Raw genomic sequence first — 20,015 nt, 5'->3', positions numbered from 1 at the left:
TTTATGACTGAGTACAAATAGTGTGAGCATGAATAAATCCTAAGCATGATCTCTAACATGAAGACAAACAAGTTCAACAACAAGTAACTACGTAAATACAGATAATGGCTATTAGGCCTCAAGCCTCACGGGACGGACCAAGTCTCAATCCCTCGCGGTTTACACCCACACGTCCGTCACCTAGCATGAGTATCACCACCAAACAATCACATGATATCAATTTCTCCGGGTTTATATACCCTCAAAGCCAGAGTTAAAACTGTTACTTACCTTAACAGCATGAAATCCTACTCCGGAATGCCCTCGTCTCTGGACTCGGTCTCTAAAAGATCCGAATCCCAATCCATATGGTGAGAATCGCCTCCAAAATCGCCCAAATCCGAGCTCCCCAACTCAAGATAAGACCGAATGACCAAACCCTAATTTTATATATTTTTCTGCCAGCTATTCCGCCTTGTTTCTCATACCAAACGACCCCGAAACTCGCTTTTTATGCCTTCAATGAATTCCTTGTGAAATTATAGTCAATTTAGGCTTTTGAATCACTGAATTTGACATTATAATGAATGAGATATGTTGGTTTTAATATTTGCAAATAATGCAGATTTTTAAATACGCCGTCAGTGGCAATTTCGTAATTAATCTGAAAAATCTGGCAACCTAATTATTAGTAAAATGACCAAAAAGTCCTCATACGATGTCCAAATTCAACGATTCTTTTTTATACAAGTCCGCAATTACGATACACATCTAATGTTTCAATTAAAAAAGAAGTCGGGGATCATTGTTCAATATGATATCATTTATGCTTGAAGAAACGACGTCGAAACATAAGAAAAACTAGCGCAACACAACCCAAACCTATCTGAAACTCACCTGAGGCCCTTGGGACATCATCCAATAATTCCAATATGTCATGTATCACTACCGAACATAGTCAGACCTCCAGAACACCCAAAACAACACCAAAAAACCAAATCATCCTCGAATTCAAGCCTAAGAACTTCTAAACTTTCAACTTTCGCCAATTAAAGCTTAATTCTACCATGGGCCTCCAAATTACATTCCAGACACACTCCTAAGTCTAAAATCACCCAACGAAGCTTATCGAATCATAAAAATTCAAATTCGTTTACTCATAACTCAACTTCCAGTTGATTTTTCAAATTTAACTTTCTAACTAAGAGACTAAGTGTTTATTTCACTCCAAAACTACTCCGAACCCAAACCTACCAACTCGATACAACTCAACACAGCTGGAAAATATATAAATAAGCATTGATGGAGGAAATAAGGCTATAACTCTCAGAACGAACGACCGGGTCGTTACATCTTCCCCCTCTTAATCAAACGTTCGTCCTTGAACGAGTCTAAAAACATACCTGGAGTCTAAAATAGGTGAAAACTTTAGCAATACCTTATCGTCACGTTCAAATCATATGAACTCATCTCACGGTCACATAATACTCATCACTATCCATCCAGCCACCATCCCCGCTAATAGGGACACTACCGAACATATAGGTCCACAAGCACGCGCTCACATAATCAACACCTCAGTGCTCAATCTATAGTCAAAACCCGGCCTCAAGTCCTCCAGACTGGCCCAACATCAACATATAGAAATCACCTCTCACACCTCATCTAGGTAATCACAAGCAGGCGTTGCACAACTGATACCGAGCGCTCATGTGCGTATACAAATGCGTAGAAGGAATTCAAAGAGTTACACTCCAAGATGAATCAATACCGCACGATAACAATTCAAGAATGTGAAATTTTCCTAAAGGTTCTGCAGCCTCTCGAGGATAAGTACAGATGTCTCCGTACCGATCCGCAAGACTCTACTAAACCCGCTTATGACTCGTGAAACTAATGTAACCTAGGCTCTGATATCACCTTGTCACGACCTAAAATCTAACCATGGTCGTGATGACGCCTATCGTATTACAAGGCAAGCTTACTTCCCAAAATATTACTATTGATTGATTTTAAAAATTTAATAAAACATTTCCAATAATTTAATTCTTGTTAAACTAAACCAACTCTAAATATAAATAATATAAAATACGGAAACGAGCCCCAAACATTAGGGTGTCACTAAGTCATGAGCGTTTAAAATTATAAACTAAGATATTTAATTTGTCTAACTGTCCACAAGAAGAAATGACAAGAGGAGTAACAAGGTCTTGCGTACACTAGCAGCTACCTTTCAATCTCCACAGATAGCCGGCCTGAACTCAACGATCGCCGCACTCTCACTCACTTGGAGTTGCACATAAAGTGCAGGGTGTGTATGAGTACAACCGACTTAGTAGTAACAAAAATAACTAAGGAACTGAGCAGTAGTGACGAGCTAAGTAAAACAGTCCAATTATTTATTTTCACAATTTGAAAAAAAAGAAACAGAAATAAACAGGAAAATTCCATAACTCAGTAAATGCCACAAAGAAATTTAACAGATAAATGCAGCAACAACACAAATAAATACAACCTCACAGCAGTGTCACTCCATCACTCATCACTCGCACTCGGTAGTCAACACACTCAAACACTCTACGCTAACTAAGGGTGTGTACAGACTCCGGAGAGGCTCCCAAAGCCCAAACGCTACGCACAGACAACTCATGTGCCATCATATCAATACCCGGATCCGCACGGTCAACTCACGTGCTACGCAGATAACTCATGAGCTATGGTGTAAATACCTGGACCCGCACGGTCAACTCACATGCTACGCGGACAACTCACGTGCTATGGTGTTAATATCCTCACAACCAGGCCATCATATCAATACCTAGATCCGCATGGTCAACTCATGTGCTACGCAGACATCTCATGCGCTATGGTATAAATACCCGGACCTGTACGGTCAACTCACGTGCTACGCGGATAACTCATGCGCTATGGTATTAATATCCTCACAACCAGGCCCTAGGTCTTACTAATTCATGTACCTCACTAGCCTCACCATCATCAACAAATAAGGGGACACAACCCACATTAAGTATCACAACATATTAGCAAATAATAGAGACTGAGGTACACATGTACAATAATTTCTATGGCTGAGTACAAATAATGTGAGCATGAATAAAGCCTAAACATGATCTCTAACATGAAGGAAAATAAGTTCAACAACAAATAACTACGTAAACACAGATAATGGCTATTAGGCCTCAAGCCTCAAGGGATGGACTGTCACGACTCAATCCCTGAACCCGGTCATGACGACGCCTCTCGTGAAGACAAGGCCAGCCAGATCAAAACGGAACACCTTCTTTAAACAGTTAATCATCATAAACAATAATAACATATAATATAGTACTCATAAATTGCGGAATTTAACAATAATAACTGCAAGAACCATCCCGACACAGCCCTAATCGGGGTGTCACAAGTCACGAGCATCTACTAGGGTATAAATACAACTGAAAGCCTGGAGTGTACAAATATAGACTAATTAAATGAGGAGAGAGAAAAGCAGTGCTGCGGACGCCGGCAGCTACCTTGCTAAACTCTGATGACTCTACCTCCGATCAGCCAAAACATACCTGAATCTGCACACAAGGTGCATGGAGTAATGTGAGTACTCCGACTCAGTGAGTAATAATTATAAATAATGGCTGAAAGTATGAAAACATGTAAAGGCACAAAGCAATTCCATATCAAGCAGTAAAATCACTTAAAGCAGTAAATCAGTGAAGAAATCAAATGATATTCCTTTTAAAACAAGTAAAACCGGTAATTTAACAGGTAAATAACAAGTAGAAATCCGCCCCTCGGGCACAGTATCAATCGCTCAGCATAGTATTAGCCCCTCGGGCTCACTCTCAGTACAGTATCAGCCCCTCGGGCTCAGTATTAATCACTCAGAACAGTATCAGCCCCTCGGGCTCACTCTTAGAATAGTATCAGCCCCTCGAACTGCCTAATTCTCTAGCTTGCGACGCCTTTACCCCTCGAATTGGCCTCCACGCGCGTCGAATCTATCCAAAATCAGAACGAATACGTCACAATATGCTAAGGGAACAAAGCCCAAGCGAAAACATTCAAAAAATATCAAAAATCCCGAAATTAGCAAATCCCGAGCCCCTGGCCCACGTCTCGAAATTGGGTAAAATTTACATTTTCAGAATCCTCATACCCTCACGAGTCTAACCATACCAAAATTATCTAATTCCGATACTATTTGGTCCTTCAAATCATCATTTTACATTTTTGAAAGGTTTCACAATTTTCTTCCCAAATTCCATCCCAAATCACGAATTAAATGATGAATTCAGTGATAGATTCATGTATTCTAGTCAAATCTGAGTTAAAATCACTTACCCCGATGAATTTCATGAAAAACCTTCGAAAAATCGCCAAAATCCGAGCTCTCTAGGTCAAAATATTAAATAAAACCCAAAACCTCATTTTTATAGGGTACCCCTCAGGTTCCAGCCTCCGCAGGCCGCATCAAAATGACCGCGGTCCGCGCAAACACAACCGCGGCCGCACAGGCCTTCCTCTGCAGTGACAAACTTTAGTATTTTGGCCATAACCTTTTTTACATATGTCCAAATTGTGATATCTTTACTTTTCTGGAAACAAGACAGGAAGGTCTACAACTTTCATTTTTGAATCATCTCAAAATTCCTTGTGGATCAAAAGATATGAGCTTCCGAAGTTGGACCGACGATAGGCAGATCTTCATGACCGCGGACGCGGTCACTTTTACGCGCCCAGCGCTAATTCTACCGCGGCCAGCGCTAACAATTCTGCCCCCATCCATTTTCTAAGTTCCGAAATGTCCGTACTCGCTCAAAACTCACCTGAAACACAGCCGGAGCCAACAGACCTCAACCCAAACATACCAACACCTCCCATAACATCATTAACACCTAGTCGAGTTTTCGAATCACTTCGAATAACATCAAAACACAAAATCAACTTCGGATTCAAGCCTAAGAACTCCAAGAACTCTTAAATTATGCTTTCGTTCAAAAAGTCTATCAAATCTCGTCCGAATAACCTCAAATTTTGCACGCACAACCCAAATGACATAACGAAACTACTGAAACTCTTGGAATTCCATTTCGGCCCCTATATCAAAATCTCACCTATCAACTAGAAAGCGCCGAAATCTCAATTTCGCCAATCCAAGCTTAAACCTTCCACGAACTTCTAAAATGCATTCCGATCACGCTCATAAGTCTCAAATCACCTAACGGAGCTAACCAAATCATAAAAATTCCCACCCAAGATCAAATACACATAAGTCAAATTTTGCTCAACCCTTTCAAATTTTAAGCTTTCAACTGAGACTGTTCTTCCAAATTCATTCTGATTAACCTGAAACCCAACACAAACGATTTACTTAAGTCATAATACACCACACGGGGCAAATCATGCCCGAGAACTGGCGGGCGAAATGCAAAAGCTCAAAGCAACCAGTCGGGTCGTTACATGGACCAAGTCTCAATCCCTCGCGGTGCACACCTACACGCCCGTCACCTAGCGTCGGTATCACTCCCAAACAATCATATGATATCAATTTTTTCGAGTTTATACCCTCAAAGCCAGAGTTAAAACCGTTACTTACCTTAACAGCGTGAAATCCTACTTCGGAATGCCCTCGTCTCTGGACTCAGTCTCCAAAAGCTCCGAATCCCAATCCATATGGTGAAAATCGCCTCCAAAATTGCCCAAATCTGAGCTCCCCAACTCAAGATATGACCGAACGAACAAACCCTAATTTTATATATTTTTCTGCCAGCTATTCTGCCTCGTTAGCATACCAAACGACCCCGAAACTCGCATTTTATGCCTTCAATGGATTCCTTGTGAAATTCTAGTCATGTTAGGCTTTTGAATAACTCAAGTTGACCTTATAATGAATGAGATATGTTGGTTTTGATATTTGCAAATAGTGCGTATTTTTAAATACGTCGTCAGTGGCAATTTCGTAATTAATCTGAAAAATCTGGCAACCTAATTCTTAGTAAAATGATCATAAAATTCTCATACGATATCCAAATTCAACGATTCTTTTTGCTACAGGTCCGTAATTATGATATGGATCTAATGCTTCAATCAGAAAAGAAATCAGAGCTCATTTGTTCGATATGATATCATTTATGCTTGAAGAAACGGCGTTGAAACATAAGAAAATCGAGCGCAACACAACCCAAACCTATCCGAAACTCACCCGAGACCCTTAGGACATCAACCAGTAATTCCAATATGTCATATATCACTACCCAAACTTAGTCGAACCTCCGGAACACCCAAAACAACACCAAAATACCAAATCAACCTCGAATTCAAGCCTAAGAACTTCTAAACTTCCAACTTTCACCAATTCAAGCTAAATTCTACCAGGGACCTCCAAATTACTTTTCGGACACACTCCTAAGTCTAAAATCACCCAACAAAGCTAATCGAATCATAAAAATCCAAATCCGAATTCGTTTACTCATAAGTCAAATTCCGATTGGCTTTTCGAACTTAGCTTTCTAACTAAGAGGCTAAGTGTTCATTTCACTCCAAAACTACTCCGAACCTAAACCTACCAACTCGATACAACTCAACACAGCTGAACAATACATAAATAACCATTGATGGGGGAAATGGGACTATATTTCTCAGAACGAACGATCGGATAGTTACATAAACACTAAAAAATAATAATAAATGCAAATATAAAATCAACCTTTTATGGCCACAGTTGACCCTTTGACCATTCTAATTTCGGAAACACAATTGGTATATACTGGGATGTCTCCAAACTATAAATAGTTAACAATTAGCTCGGTAGGAAATTGAAGGGAAAAGGTGTTAATAATAAGAGTGATACTACAAATAACGGTAAATAACATTAATAAGGAATTTGGTAATGGGATTCAATATTAGTTTCTGCCACGACTGCCCTTTGATTCAAATACTAAGAAGCAAAATTTCGAAAAGTGTGGGTCTATACATCTATCTAACTATTTAAATATACTAGTATAATGGCATGTGATGGTTTAACCATTTAAATTATCTGAATGCTAAAAAAATATTATTACATTAGTATGATATGTGAATTAAAAATAAAAAGACATTATCAGAACTTACACAAATAATCAATTTAGTCATGTTAGTTAGCTAATTACGTATTATAGTTTAAAAGTATTTAATTTGATGGTGTCTTATCGAACACTTCTTTGTAGATAATTTTTTTGTGTGTATGTTTCCTTCTAATGCTTTGGCTGCTCTGTCATAACCAGAACCCTTGTTGTCGATATTGATATTCATTCCTTTTGAAAGTGCAACATATAATTGTTCGTGCAAGAAAACATATTGCGATAAATATAGTCTAATATTTAGGAAGTTTATCCTTGTGCTTTATTTATTATAATTGCAAAATATAAACATATCGAAAATTATCCTTATCAGTTAAATCTTTTTTATTTGAGGTCATAAGTATAATTTTGGAAAATTTAATTTTTATAGTCGCTGATTTCGTCGATTTTGTAACTATTGATAGTACATGACAGAAATCACCTTCCAAGCCATTAGTTTTTCAACAAATGGTTCACTGGTATTAAATATATCTTTAGGGGCAATGTTTTCGATCATTTAACACTAGCCATAAGCGCTTCTATCACATATTATCAATTTTGCTTTCGTTATAAATTTAGCATTGTTGCTCTACTATTAGTTCATCTCATATTCTTATTATTAGTTCATCTCATGTTTTGAAGATTTAATCTTAGTTATAATTTTATCGACCATAAATTTTCTTTTCAAAGAGTAAAAGGATCGATCTGACATTTCACGTTTAGATCTTTATGTTTGCAGAATCATTAGTGGTATTGACTCTTACCAACCATTTTTCTTTCTATTTCTCACACATTTATTTTTAAATAGTTTTTAGTTGTTGTTTAATAATTGGGTATATTTTTCAATAATTGATTAAAAAATATATTATTTGAGTAGGAAAACAGTTTAAATATAATATAAAATATATTATGGGGATATTTTTCTCAATTTCAACGGTTTATGCAGTCCATTTAATATTACTTTTATTTTCCCTTAGTATTAGATATTATGGAGTGGTAATGTAGTGTCAATATGGAGAATTCTTATGAAATTAATTTTAAACCTTCCTACATATTTTTAATAAGAAGTTAATAGATAAATGTAATTTAGAAATATTAAATATTAAAAAATTTAATAGAAGGTCATGTAGTCCAAAAAATATGTTATTTTAGTTATGTTCTTTCCCTGTGAGTTCTTATATTTAATATTTTAGGACTATTTTGGTCTATCAATATTGTATTCTTGTTTTATAATAATATAGACTTTTCTAAATGAATTTGAACAATATAATACATTTTCAAATTAAATAGTAATAGCACATCATAATACGTTTTCAAATTAAATTAGTAATAGAACTTTTTAAGAAATATATCCTAAAAGTAATAGGATTACATGACTTAAAATATATCTCTATCCCAAAAGTAATTATACTAATAAAAAATCTAACGTGTTCCCAAAGGTATTAGGTTTATATGCTAACATGTAATATTATATGTCTATGCCCTAAATTAATTATACTAATAGGAATCCTAAATGTAATCATATAAGATTCCTAACCTGTAGTATTATGTTCTAAAACTAATAGGATTACAAATATCTAAAATTCTGGTTCTGTACTTTTATTGTGAGTTATTATGCTTAATATTATAAGGTTATTTTTGTAAACTGACATTATATTCATGCTTTTATAATAATATAGATACATATAAATAGATAGATGGATAGATAATATAGACATAGATTATTAGCAAAGTCTAGAGCTTATTTTTGGAATTCCCAAAATATAGATTTAGCGGCCTAAAGATACAAATATAATGTTACTTTTAACTGAATTCAAAGTTTTAGATATTGAATTCTTAAATATTACAATATTATCTAATATTAATTACCATTTTATGTAATATTATTTAATTACCATATTATCTAATATTGAACTATTTTTAAAAATTTTTATCTTTCAAATCATAAAATTAGATCAATAGCACATAATAAATTCAATTCGAATAGAAGCATGCACATGAGTGTTATTTTCTTTGTTGTTAATTATCGATAGAATTCATAAAGATATTTATAAAACTTGAATAGGTTCGTATATCATTAGGTTTTGGAATGTAAGTTAGAATCCTACGAATCTTCTTACAGACGGGCTACATTAATATATTTTTGTTGAAAAAAAAGCCTAAACTAAATTAAAAACCAAATCGGATACAAAAGGAAATATTACAATTATGTCTAATACTATAGCTATATTTTAGGGCTATTTTGGTAAACCGATATTTTATTCATGCTTTTATAATAATATAAATAAAGTACCAATAGAGTACCTCCCTTTTGGTTGTTTCATTTCACAAGAAAAAAAATAATTACCAATAAAAACTTGCTGATTATTAAAAAACTTAGCTCAAAGTAATAATATAAAACAAAAAAATAGACAAGAATATAGGGAGCAAGAGATGAGAAATTCTTATTTCTTTCATATATTCAAGTGTATTATAAAATGACTTCTCATCCTCTATTTATAGTACTACATAGAGGTATACCAAAAGAATTCCATAAATATGCCATTAAGCATTTGAGATCATGTTGGAAGATCATGGGGGAGGTATGAAAGTTACAACTATAACTCCATAAGCATTAGAGTAGTGAGAGTTATGGAGATAGCGGAGAAGAGTAGTGAGTATTACTCATTTGGTAGTTATGGACATTCACTATAATTATTTTATAACACTCCCACTTGGATGCCCATAATAATGTGCCTCGTTAAAACTTTACTAAAAAACCCTCCGTAGAAAAAAATCTTAGTGAAGGAAAAAGGGTACACATATCTTGTAATACGCATTGTTTGCTACCTCGTTAAAAACCTTGTTAGGAAAACCTAGTGGGATAAAACCTCAGCTAAGGAAAAAAGAGTGCGCGTATCTTAATCCCCCTGATGAAAACATCACTTTACTTTTCAGAAATGATGCATTCCAATCCCATATACCAGCTTCTCAAATGCTGGGATTGGTAATGATTCATTGAACAGATCCACCAAATTATCAATCAAATAAATTTGTTGAACGTCTATATCACCAATCTGTCGAAGATCATGTCTGAAAAGAACTTTGGTGAAATGTGCTTTATTTTGTTACCTTCAATATATCCTTCTTCCAATTATGACAAGCAAACAACATTATCTTCAGTATTATTGGAATCTTCTCTACAAAGAAAAGTCACACGTCTGTTGTGTGTTGAGTCCCTTGTTTTATTAGTTGCTTATCTTGGCATGACTTGAATAAGTATCAACAATTAACTGCCTTGTAAAATGATAATATGGAAGTACTCTCACATGGAAATAGATTGTTTGAAGAACGAACTTCAGGAAAATACCTTCATTTGCATAACCAACAAAATCTTGGCAATATTTGTTAGAATACACAAATCTATATCAAGTATTCCTTTTGAAATATAATACTAATTGTATTTCAATATCTCCACATAGAAATATAACTATATCTCGCTAGAATATTGTTATACATATGGTTCTAGCAAGATACATTAGTGCACCAATTGCACTAGACACAAAAATAAATCATGTACACCATGATTACTCTAATCCACATACGGATCTACTGAAACTTTATATATTTCAGAACAATTTAAATTCTTCAAGGATTTTCATTCCACACATATCAAGTTTTTCATGTATTGACAAATTAAAACCTGAAAAGGATTTCATCCACCGTTGGAGAACTTATCTCCATATAACTAATGCTGAAATATTTACGAAAAATCTTGTGCTACAAGTTGTCTTTATGTCTATTGACTTGATTTTTCATTTCACTTTCAGGTGTTGGGACTATCCGTCCAACTTCACATTTTTCAGATGAAGTCAATTTTCATTGCGTATTTTTCATTTGGTCAGTCATTTATCTGTTAAAATTCCATGATAGATTTGAGCTCAAGATCCTAATCAATATTAATAATATTGAACGCTACATTATATCAACAATATCATCGACGATCATTTTATATCGGTTCCACCACCAATCAATAAAGACATAACTTATCGAGATCTCAATAGTTTCAAATACTTGAGCCTCTCCCATGAGGTCTTATAAAGTGCCATGTCGTGGTGCTCTTATAGAGAACTTGCCTCCTTAGCTTGACCATCTTTATCATTTGCTCCTCTCCTTCTTCAAGAAGTTTTATCTTTGGAACTGATTAGTCTATCACGCTTCATGCGTCCCATAGACTATGTCCATCATGAACTTTATTCTATTTGGAGCATTAGTAGCTGAAATATGACATTTAGTTTTGGATTAGCAAATGCGCATGGTAATATTTTGCAAATGAATTATCAATTGAATTTCAAGTTCATATTTTCTTGTACGAGGATCTAAGTGTACTCATAATAATTCATTCCATGTATAACTTTTTCCATCTGCTCATTTTCTCCCCCTAATGTTGGGACCACCAACACATATCTTCAACCTTCTTTGGGGACCAATCTTTGTGCATTGTAGTGGCACACTTAAATCATATAGTACATCCATATTTCTAGATGAAAATATTTGGTTCCTGACCCTGAACCAATTGTGATGGGGAGAATGTATCATAACTTGTTGGCTAGATGCGTACAAGTGCTGATGTATATTAAATAATACACTTCATACAAAATTTCTATTTGGAGTTTTGTTCTCATAACCAATGGTTTAGCTATAATTGAAGGCATACAATTTCTACTAAACCAATTTGGATTTAAACTAGCATTATCATCACAATTTACATTATGGAATTTTGCTCTAATAATTTGAGCAAGCAACCTTACAAAAGCCAAATTGCAAGTTGATAACCAACGTACATGTGAGCATACAATAGATACATCTATTAAAATCATACAATAGTAAACGGTCCACATGGCAGGTGACTGGGACCATATATATATCACTTTTTATTCGTTCCAGAAATCAAGGAATTCAATCCCAACCTTAGCTGGTATATTATGAGAATAAGTAGCACAAGAGAATTCTTGAAGAATCTTATATTTCTTCAATATATACCAATGTGAATTCTCAATCAATTTCACATCTTAATTGAACTGGGATGGCCAACCGGTCATGCCAACTGATCTTTATTTCAGTAAACATTTAATTTATTATTTCATGTGATTCCATCATCATGCTTATATTTGTGTAGTATAAATAGAAGAAAAATCGGGTAACCTTTTATATTTACCCAGTATGATAATGAAGATATTAAATCTTCCTTTCATTTATAGTCTCAAATGGCAATCACTTTGGCTAATATATTTGAAACTCAAAAAATTTCTTTTGAAACTTACTACAATATCAATATCATGAACAATTTCATTCATCCGGATAGTAACCAATTAATTCTTCCGGAGCTCTTCATTAATTATGTACTACATGATCCTTTGTCATACCATCCATATGGTGAATGTCTACTTCACGGAAAAATTATATCATAATAATTATCATGGTCAAAATCACATAAGCAAAATCAGTTCTTGCTTGCCTTTAATAATTTTTTATAAGGCACGGCAAAATATTTTTGGCGTACCACATATACACGACCAATGATATAGTCATGTAACCACATTGTAAGATTCATTATCTTTATTTCTCTCAAACCTCCCTTAGAGGTGAGTTGTTGTATTTATCCAACCATACATAAGTACATTATTATGCATAATCTTTATCGCATGGAGTATATATTTTCACATTCACTTTCAGGAATGAGTCTAATGCTTATCATAAATTACATTTTCAAGTAATGGACTATAATCATGTGAGCGTGTCTCGTATTAACAGACCATATCGATACATATTTCCTTCACCTTTGAAGGATTATTTTGAGAACCCTTATTGTTCTCCTTTTTACAATTACCATAATGATGACTATTATTAATTTGATCTTTGGCATGGCCATGTTCATCGGTCAACCACTTGTCTTCATTTAGACTTACTAGTTTTAGTGTACGTGCGTTGCACGTGTTCTTCGCGTCGATTAATCTATACTATATTAAAAGCACGAAGGCTCTTAGCGAAATGTTGTTCGCCTTTTTTACTCTCTAAAAATAAATTTTGCATTGGACATAATTGTAATTTAAGTTACTTTCCTAATATTTGGGATATTTCAATCACCTAAAATTTTGGTTATTAAATATTTCCTTGTTAAACTAAGTAAGAGTCCTAATTTTTGCCTTTGTCCATCATAAGTCGTAACATATTAATTAAAGAAAACGTGAGTTTCTTAAACCCAATAGAACATTATTTAGGAAATGATATTTACTTACAAGAAAGGACTAAAATTTAAAACTAATGCCTTTTCTTTTAATTTCAAACTTGATCTTGATCACACAAATATTCCGAAGTCCCTCAATTTATGCTAAATATTATCAGAAACACTTCATTTAATAGTTATTTAATTATTATTTTTAAAATTTTAGAGCTTAAAATTTACTTATTAATTTATTTCTTATTTGAACCATGAAGAAAGTTAAAATTTATTTTTTCTTTTAATTTCAAACTTACATAAACTATATATAAATGATAAAAACTAAAATAAAGGAAAAATAAAAATATTTAAGAAAGAAGAGGTAAGAGTTCTTTTAAAAATATACAAGGCTATTGCTAATAATATTATTCAATATTATATTTTAAGTTTTAAAGTTTTAAATACACTATTATAATTATGAGAAATGTTGAGCAGAAATCAATAAAAGGCACAAAATTAACAAGATAATTTATGAGATTCTTTGATTTTTAATCCATGATACATTTAGCTAAATATGAGTGGGTTTATTAGCTTTCAACTTGTGATGACCCGACCGGTCGTCTTAAGAATTTACGCCCCGATCCTCTATTAACTGCTTTCCCCGAGTTTATTTCTGCTATTTTGATTTGCCGGTGTCACGACTCCAACCCCGGCCATGATGGCACCCAACATAATGCTAGGCAAGCCCGACCAATTAACATCTCACAATCTCTTTCTTTATAATTCAATACCAATTTTCGGGATTTAATACCAATTTAATATAAATAGAAGTATGAATTTAACGGATGAAATGTACGGAAACCATAATCACGAAAACAAAAATCTTTGTAAAACAGCCCACTGATCCGGTGTCACAAGTCTGAGCCTCTAATACAAGGTTTCAACAATCTAATACAGAAATTTGTCTAAAATGCGGAATGATAAGTGGAGATAGAAGGAGAAATCGGGTCTGCGAACGCCATGCAACTACCCCGATAACTCCGATGAAGACAGAACGACAGGAAAGCTCGCTCTATGCCTCAGGAATACCTGTACCTGCACACATGATGCAGGGAGTAATGTGAGTACTCCGACCCAGTGAGTAATAACAATAATTAATGGCTGATAGTATGAAATCACGTAAAGGCACTAAGCAGTTCTATATCAAAACAGTAAAATCATTTAAGCGGCAGTGAATGAGGAAATCATGTGAAATTCTGTAAACCAGGTAAAACAGATATAATCAGTATAAATCAGCTCCTCAAGCATTTCAGTTCATTTATTCGTTCTTATCCTCAGTTCTCAATTCACATACTTCTCGCGATAACCGAATCAAAATATATATATCCCGCTGCGGCGTGCAGCCCGATCCGTATATCGCTGTGGCATACAGCCCGATCCATAATAATAATAGTCGACTGCGCTCACTGGGGGTGTGCAGACTCCGGAGGGGCTCCTTCAGCCCAAGCGCTTTATAATTTCTGCGGCGTGTAGCCCAATCCATATAAGTAATTGCTGCGGCGTGCAACCCGATCCATATCATATAAAATATCCTCACTATTGGGTCTTCGACCCCTCTCAGTCATTTAAAAATCACAGCCTCTCGGGCATAATGTACGGTCGGAATCTCAGCCCTCATATCTCTTTCTATTCATGATTAACATTTCATAAATTTGGTTCATATCATTCTTAAACAATTGGAAACATGACTGAGGATATAAATTCTTTAACAAAATAAGTGAGGAAAACCAGTCAAAAATCCCCTAAGGTTCTACAGGTCGGCACAAGGCCCCAAGCATGGCAACAAGCCCAATTCACAACAATAAGTATATGTCTCAATAAAAAATGTAGTAAAATATCATTCAGGATGGACCAAGTCCCAATCCCCATAGCATTGAACCTCACGCTCGTCACACAGCGTGTATCTCAACTTAGTATAGCACTACGTTGTGCAAATCCAGGGTTTCAAACCCTCAGGACATCATTTAAAATCATTACTCACCTCAAACTGGCCAAAACTCTAGCTCGCTATGCCTTTGTCTCTTAAATTGGCCTCAACGAGCGTCGAATCTATCCAAAATCAGAACGAATAGGTCACAATATGCTAAGGGAACATAGCCCAAGCGAAAACATTTGAAAAAATATCAAAAATCGCGAAATTAGCAAAACCCGAACCCCGCACCCACGTCTCGGAATCGGGTAAAATTTACATTTTCAGAATCCTCATACCCTCACGAGTCTAACCATACCAAAATTATCCAATTCCGATACCATTTGGTCCTTCAAATCATCATTTTACATTTTTGAAAGGTTTCACAATTTTCTTCCCAAATTCCATCCCAAATCACGAATCAAATGATGAATTCAATGATATATTCATGTACCTTAGCCAAATCTGAGTTAAAATCACTTACCCCGATGAATTTCTTGAAAAACCCTTGAAAAATCGCCAAAATTCGAGCTCTCTAGGTCAAAATATCAAATAAAACCCAAACCTCGTATTTATATAGAGTACCTTTCAGATCTTCTCACCGCGGCCGCACCCATTTTTGTGCTATCCGCGCGAGTTCAGAGACTGTGAAACTACAAGTCAACTCATGCGGCCCCACCCTATGGTCACGCGGTCCGCGTCAGTGAAGTTCAGAGAAGCTGCCAAACCCATTCATGCGGCCGCACAACCACTTTGTGCGGTCCGCGCCAGTCTTCATGCAGCCGCATTCCGTCTTTGTGCGGTCCGCATCACCGCGCGGTCCGCGCGTCGCCTACCGCGCCCGCACCCCTGCAGTCCTCTTGGACCTGCTACAGCTGCTGCATTTTTCTGTTATATTTTTCAACTCCAAACTTCCCGTTAGCCATCCGAAATCACCCCGAGGCCTCCGGGACCTCAACCAAAAGCACCAACGCATCCTAAAACATCCTCCAAACTCGTTCCAATCCTCAAAACACCTCAGACAACATCAAAACCATCAAATTACATCGAATTCAAGCCTAAGAACTCCAAGAACTCTTGAATTATGCTTTCGATCAAAAAGTCTACCAATTTCGTCCAAATGGCTTGAAATTTTGCACACACATCCCAAATGACATAATGAAGTTACTGCAACTCTCGGAATTCTATTCTGACCCCTATATCAAAATCTCGCCTATCAATCGGAATTTGCCGAAATATCAATTTTGCCAATTCAAGCCTAAATCTTCTCTACAACTCTAAAACCCATTCCGATCGCGCTCCTAGGTAAAAAATCACCTCCCGAAGCTACCCGAACCATCAGAACTCACTTCCAAGCCTTCTAACACATACTTTTCCAACTTAAGCCTTCTTAAAGAGACTAAGTGTCTCATTTCTTACTAAAACCACACCAACCGCAAACCAATCAACCCGATCACATAAAACATGGATAATGAAGCATAAATAAGCTGAAATGGGGGAAGACAGAGCGGTAACTCATGAGACGACTGGCTGGGTCGTGACATCCTCCCCAACTTAAACAAATGTTTGTCCTCGAACGAGTCAAGAAACATACCTGAAGCCTCGAATAGGTGAGGATATCTGCTCCGCATATTCCGCTCGCTCTCCCAGGTGGCCTCCTCCATGGGCCAACCTCTCCACTGCACTTTCACTGAAGCTATATCCTTTGACCTCAACTTCCGAACCTGACGACCCAAAATAGATACTGGCTCTACATCAAAGGTCAAATCATCATCCAACTGAACCGTGCTGAAGTCCAAAGCATGAGACGGATCCCCAATATACTTCCGGAGTATAGAAACATGAAATACCGGATGCACTCTAGACAAGCTGGGTGGCAAAGCAAGCTCATAAGCCACCTCCCCAATCCTCCGGAGCACCTCGAACGGCCCAATAAATCACGGACTCAACTTTCCTTTCTTCCCAAATCTTATAACACCCTTCATGGGCGAAACCTTCAGCAAGACCTTCTCACCAATCATGTAGGATACATCTCGAACCTTCCGGTCCGCATAACTCTTCTAATGTGACTGAGCTGTACGAAGTCTTTCCTGAATCACCTTCACTTTCTCTAAGGCATCCTGAACCAAGTTTGTTCCCAACATCCTAGCCTCGCCAGGCTCGAACCAACCAACTAGAGATCTACACCGTCTCCCATACAAGGCCTTATATGGTGCCATCTGAATGCTGGACTGATAGCTCTTGTTGTAGGCAAACTCTGCAAGCGGCAGAAACTCATCCCAAGAACCTTCTAAATCAATAACACAGGCGCGCAACATGTCCTCCAGTATATAAATAGTGCGCTCGGATTGTCCGTCCGTATGAGGATGAAACGTTGTGCTCAACTTTACCTGAGTACCCAACTCTCTCTTCACGGCTCTCCAAAACTGCAAAGTAAACTGAGTACCTCTGTCTGAGATGATGGAAACCGGAACACCATGCAACCGAACAATCTCCCAGATATAAATCCCTGCCAACCACTCTGAAGAATAGGTAGTACACACAGGAATGAAGTGTGCGGACTTGGTCAGCCGATCCACAATCACCCAAATAGCATCAAACTTCTTCAAAGTCCGAGGAAGTCCAACCACAAAGTCCATAGTGATCCTTTCCCACTTCCACTCGGGAATAACCATCTGTTGAAGCAAGCCACCCGGTCTCTGATGCTCATATTTCACCTGCTGACAATTGAGACACCGAGCTACAAATCCCACAATATCTTTCTTCATTCTTCTCCACCAATAGTGCTGCCTCAAATCCTGATACATCTTCGCGGCACCCAGATGGATAGAATACCGCGAGCTATGGGCCTCTTCCAGAATCAACGCTCTAAGTTCATCCACATTGGGCACACAAATCCGGCCCTGCATCCTCAACACACCATCATCACCGATGGTCACATCTCTGGCATCACTATGCTGAACTCTATCCTTAAGGACAAGCAAATGCGGATCATCATACTGGCGCTCTTTGATGCGATCATATAAGGAAGACCGAGAAACCACACAAGCCAACACCCGACTGGGCTCCGAAATATCCAATCTCACAAACCGATTGGCCAAGGCTTGAACATCAACTACAAGGGGTCTCTCCCCAACTAAAATATATGCCAAACTCCCCATACTCACTGCCTTTCGGCTCAAAGCATCGGCCGCTACATTGGCCTTTCCCGGATGATACAAAATAGTGACATCATAATCCTTAAGCAACTCCAACCATCTCCGCTACCTCAAATTAAGATCCTTTTGCTTGAACAAATGCTGAAGACTGCGATGATCAGTGAGCACCTCACAAGATACGCCATACAAGTAATGCCTCCAAATCTTCAATGCATGAACTATGTCAGCCAACTCCAAATCATGAACGGGGTAGTTCTTCTCATGGGGCTTCAACTGACGAGAAGCATAAGCAATAACTCTACCCTCCTGCATCAATACACAACCAATCCCAACTCTCAAAACATCGCAATACACAGTATATGAACCTGAAACTGATGGCAAAACCAACACTGGAGCAGTGGTCAAGGCTGTCTTGAGCTTCTGAAAGCTCTTCTCACACTCGTCCGACCATACAAATGGAGCACCCTTCTGAGTCAACTTGGTCAAGGGAAATGCAATAGATGAAAATCCCTGAACAAACCGGCGATAATAGCCTGCCAACCCAAGAAAGCTACGAATATCTGTGGCTGAGGACGGTCTAGGCCAACTCTGAACCACCTCTATCTTCTTTGGGTCAACCTGAATACCTTGCTGGACACCACGTGTCCCAAGAAAGCCACTGTACTGAGCCAAAACTCACACTTGGAGAACTTTGTATAAAGCTTCTCCTCCCTCAATATCTGCAACACAACTCTCAAATGCTCCGCGTGCTCCTCCTGACTACACGAGTACACCAGGATATCATCAATGAATACTATAACGAACGAATCAAGATAAGGCCGGAATACGCTGTTCATCAAATGCATGAATGCTGCTGGGGCATTGGTTAGCCCGAAAGACATAACAAGAAACTCATAATGACCATATATGGTCCTGAAAGCAGTCTTAAGAATATCTGAATCCCTGATCTTCAACTGGTGATAGCCCGAACAGAGATCAATCTTGGAGAACACTCTCGCTCCCTGAAGCTGATCAAATAAATCATCAATGCGAGGCAAAAGATACTTGTTCTTAATTGTTACTTTGTTCAATTGCCTATAATCGATGCACATTCTCATTGTTCCATCCTTCTTTTTCACAAACAGAACGGGCGCACCCCAAGGTGACACACTAGGCCAAATGAACCCCTTATCTAGGAGTTCCTGAAGCTGTTCTTTCAATTCCTTCAACTCTGCTGGTGCCATATGATACAGCGGAATAGAAATAGGCTGAGTGCCCGACACCAAGTCAATACCAAAATCAACATCCCTGTCCTGTGGCATGCCCGGCAGGTCTGCAAAAAAAACATCGGGAAATCCCTCACAACTGGAACAGAATCAATACTAGAAGTCTCGGCTCCAACATCCCTCACAAACGCTAGATATGAAAGGCAACCCTGCCCAACCATACGTTGGGCCTTCAAGAAGGATACCACTCTACTAGGAACATAATCAGTCACACCACGCCAGTCGATCCGCGGTACACCCAACATAGCCAAAGTGACTGTCTTAGCATGACAGTTTAGAATAGCACGACACGGGGATAGCCAATCCATGCCCAAAATGACATCAAAATCCACCATG

This window comes from Nicotiana sylvestris, chromosome 4 (genome assembly GCF_000393655.2).
Source record: "Nicotiana sylvestris chromosome 4, ASM39365v2, whole genome shotgun sequence".
Classification (NCBI taxonomy): domain Eukaryota; kingdom Viridiplantae; phylum Streptophyta; class Magnoliopsida; order Solanales; family Solanaceae; genus Nicotiana; species Nicotiana sylvestris.
This window is presented reverse-complemented; position numbering follows the sequence as displayed.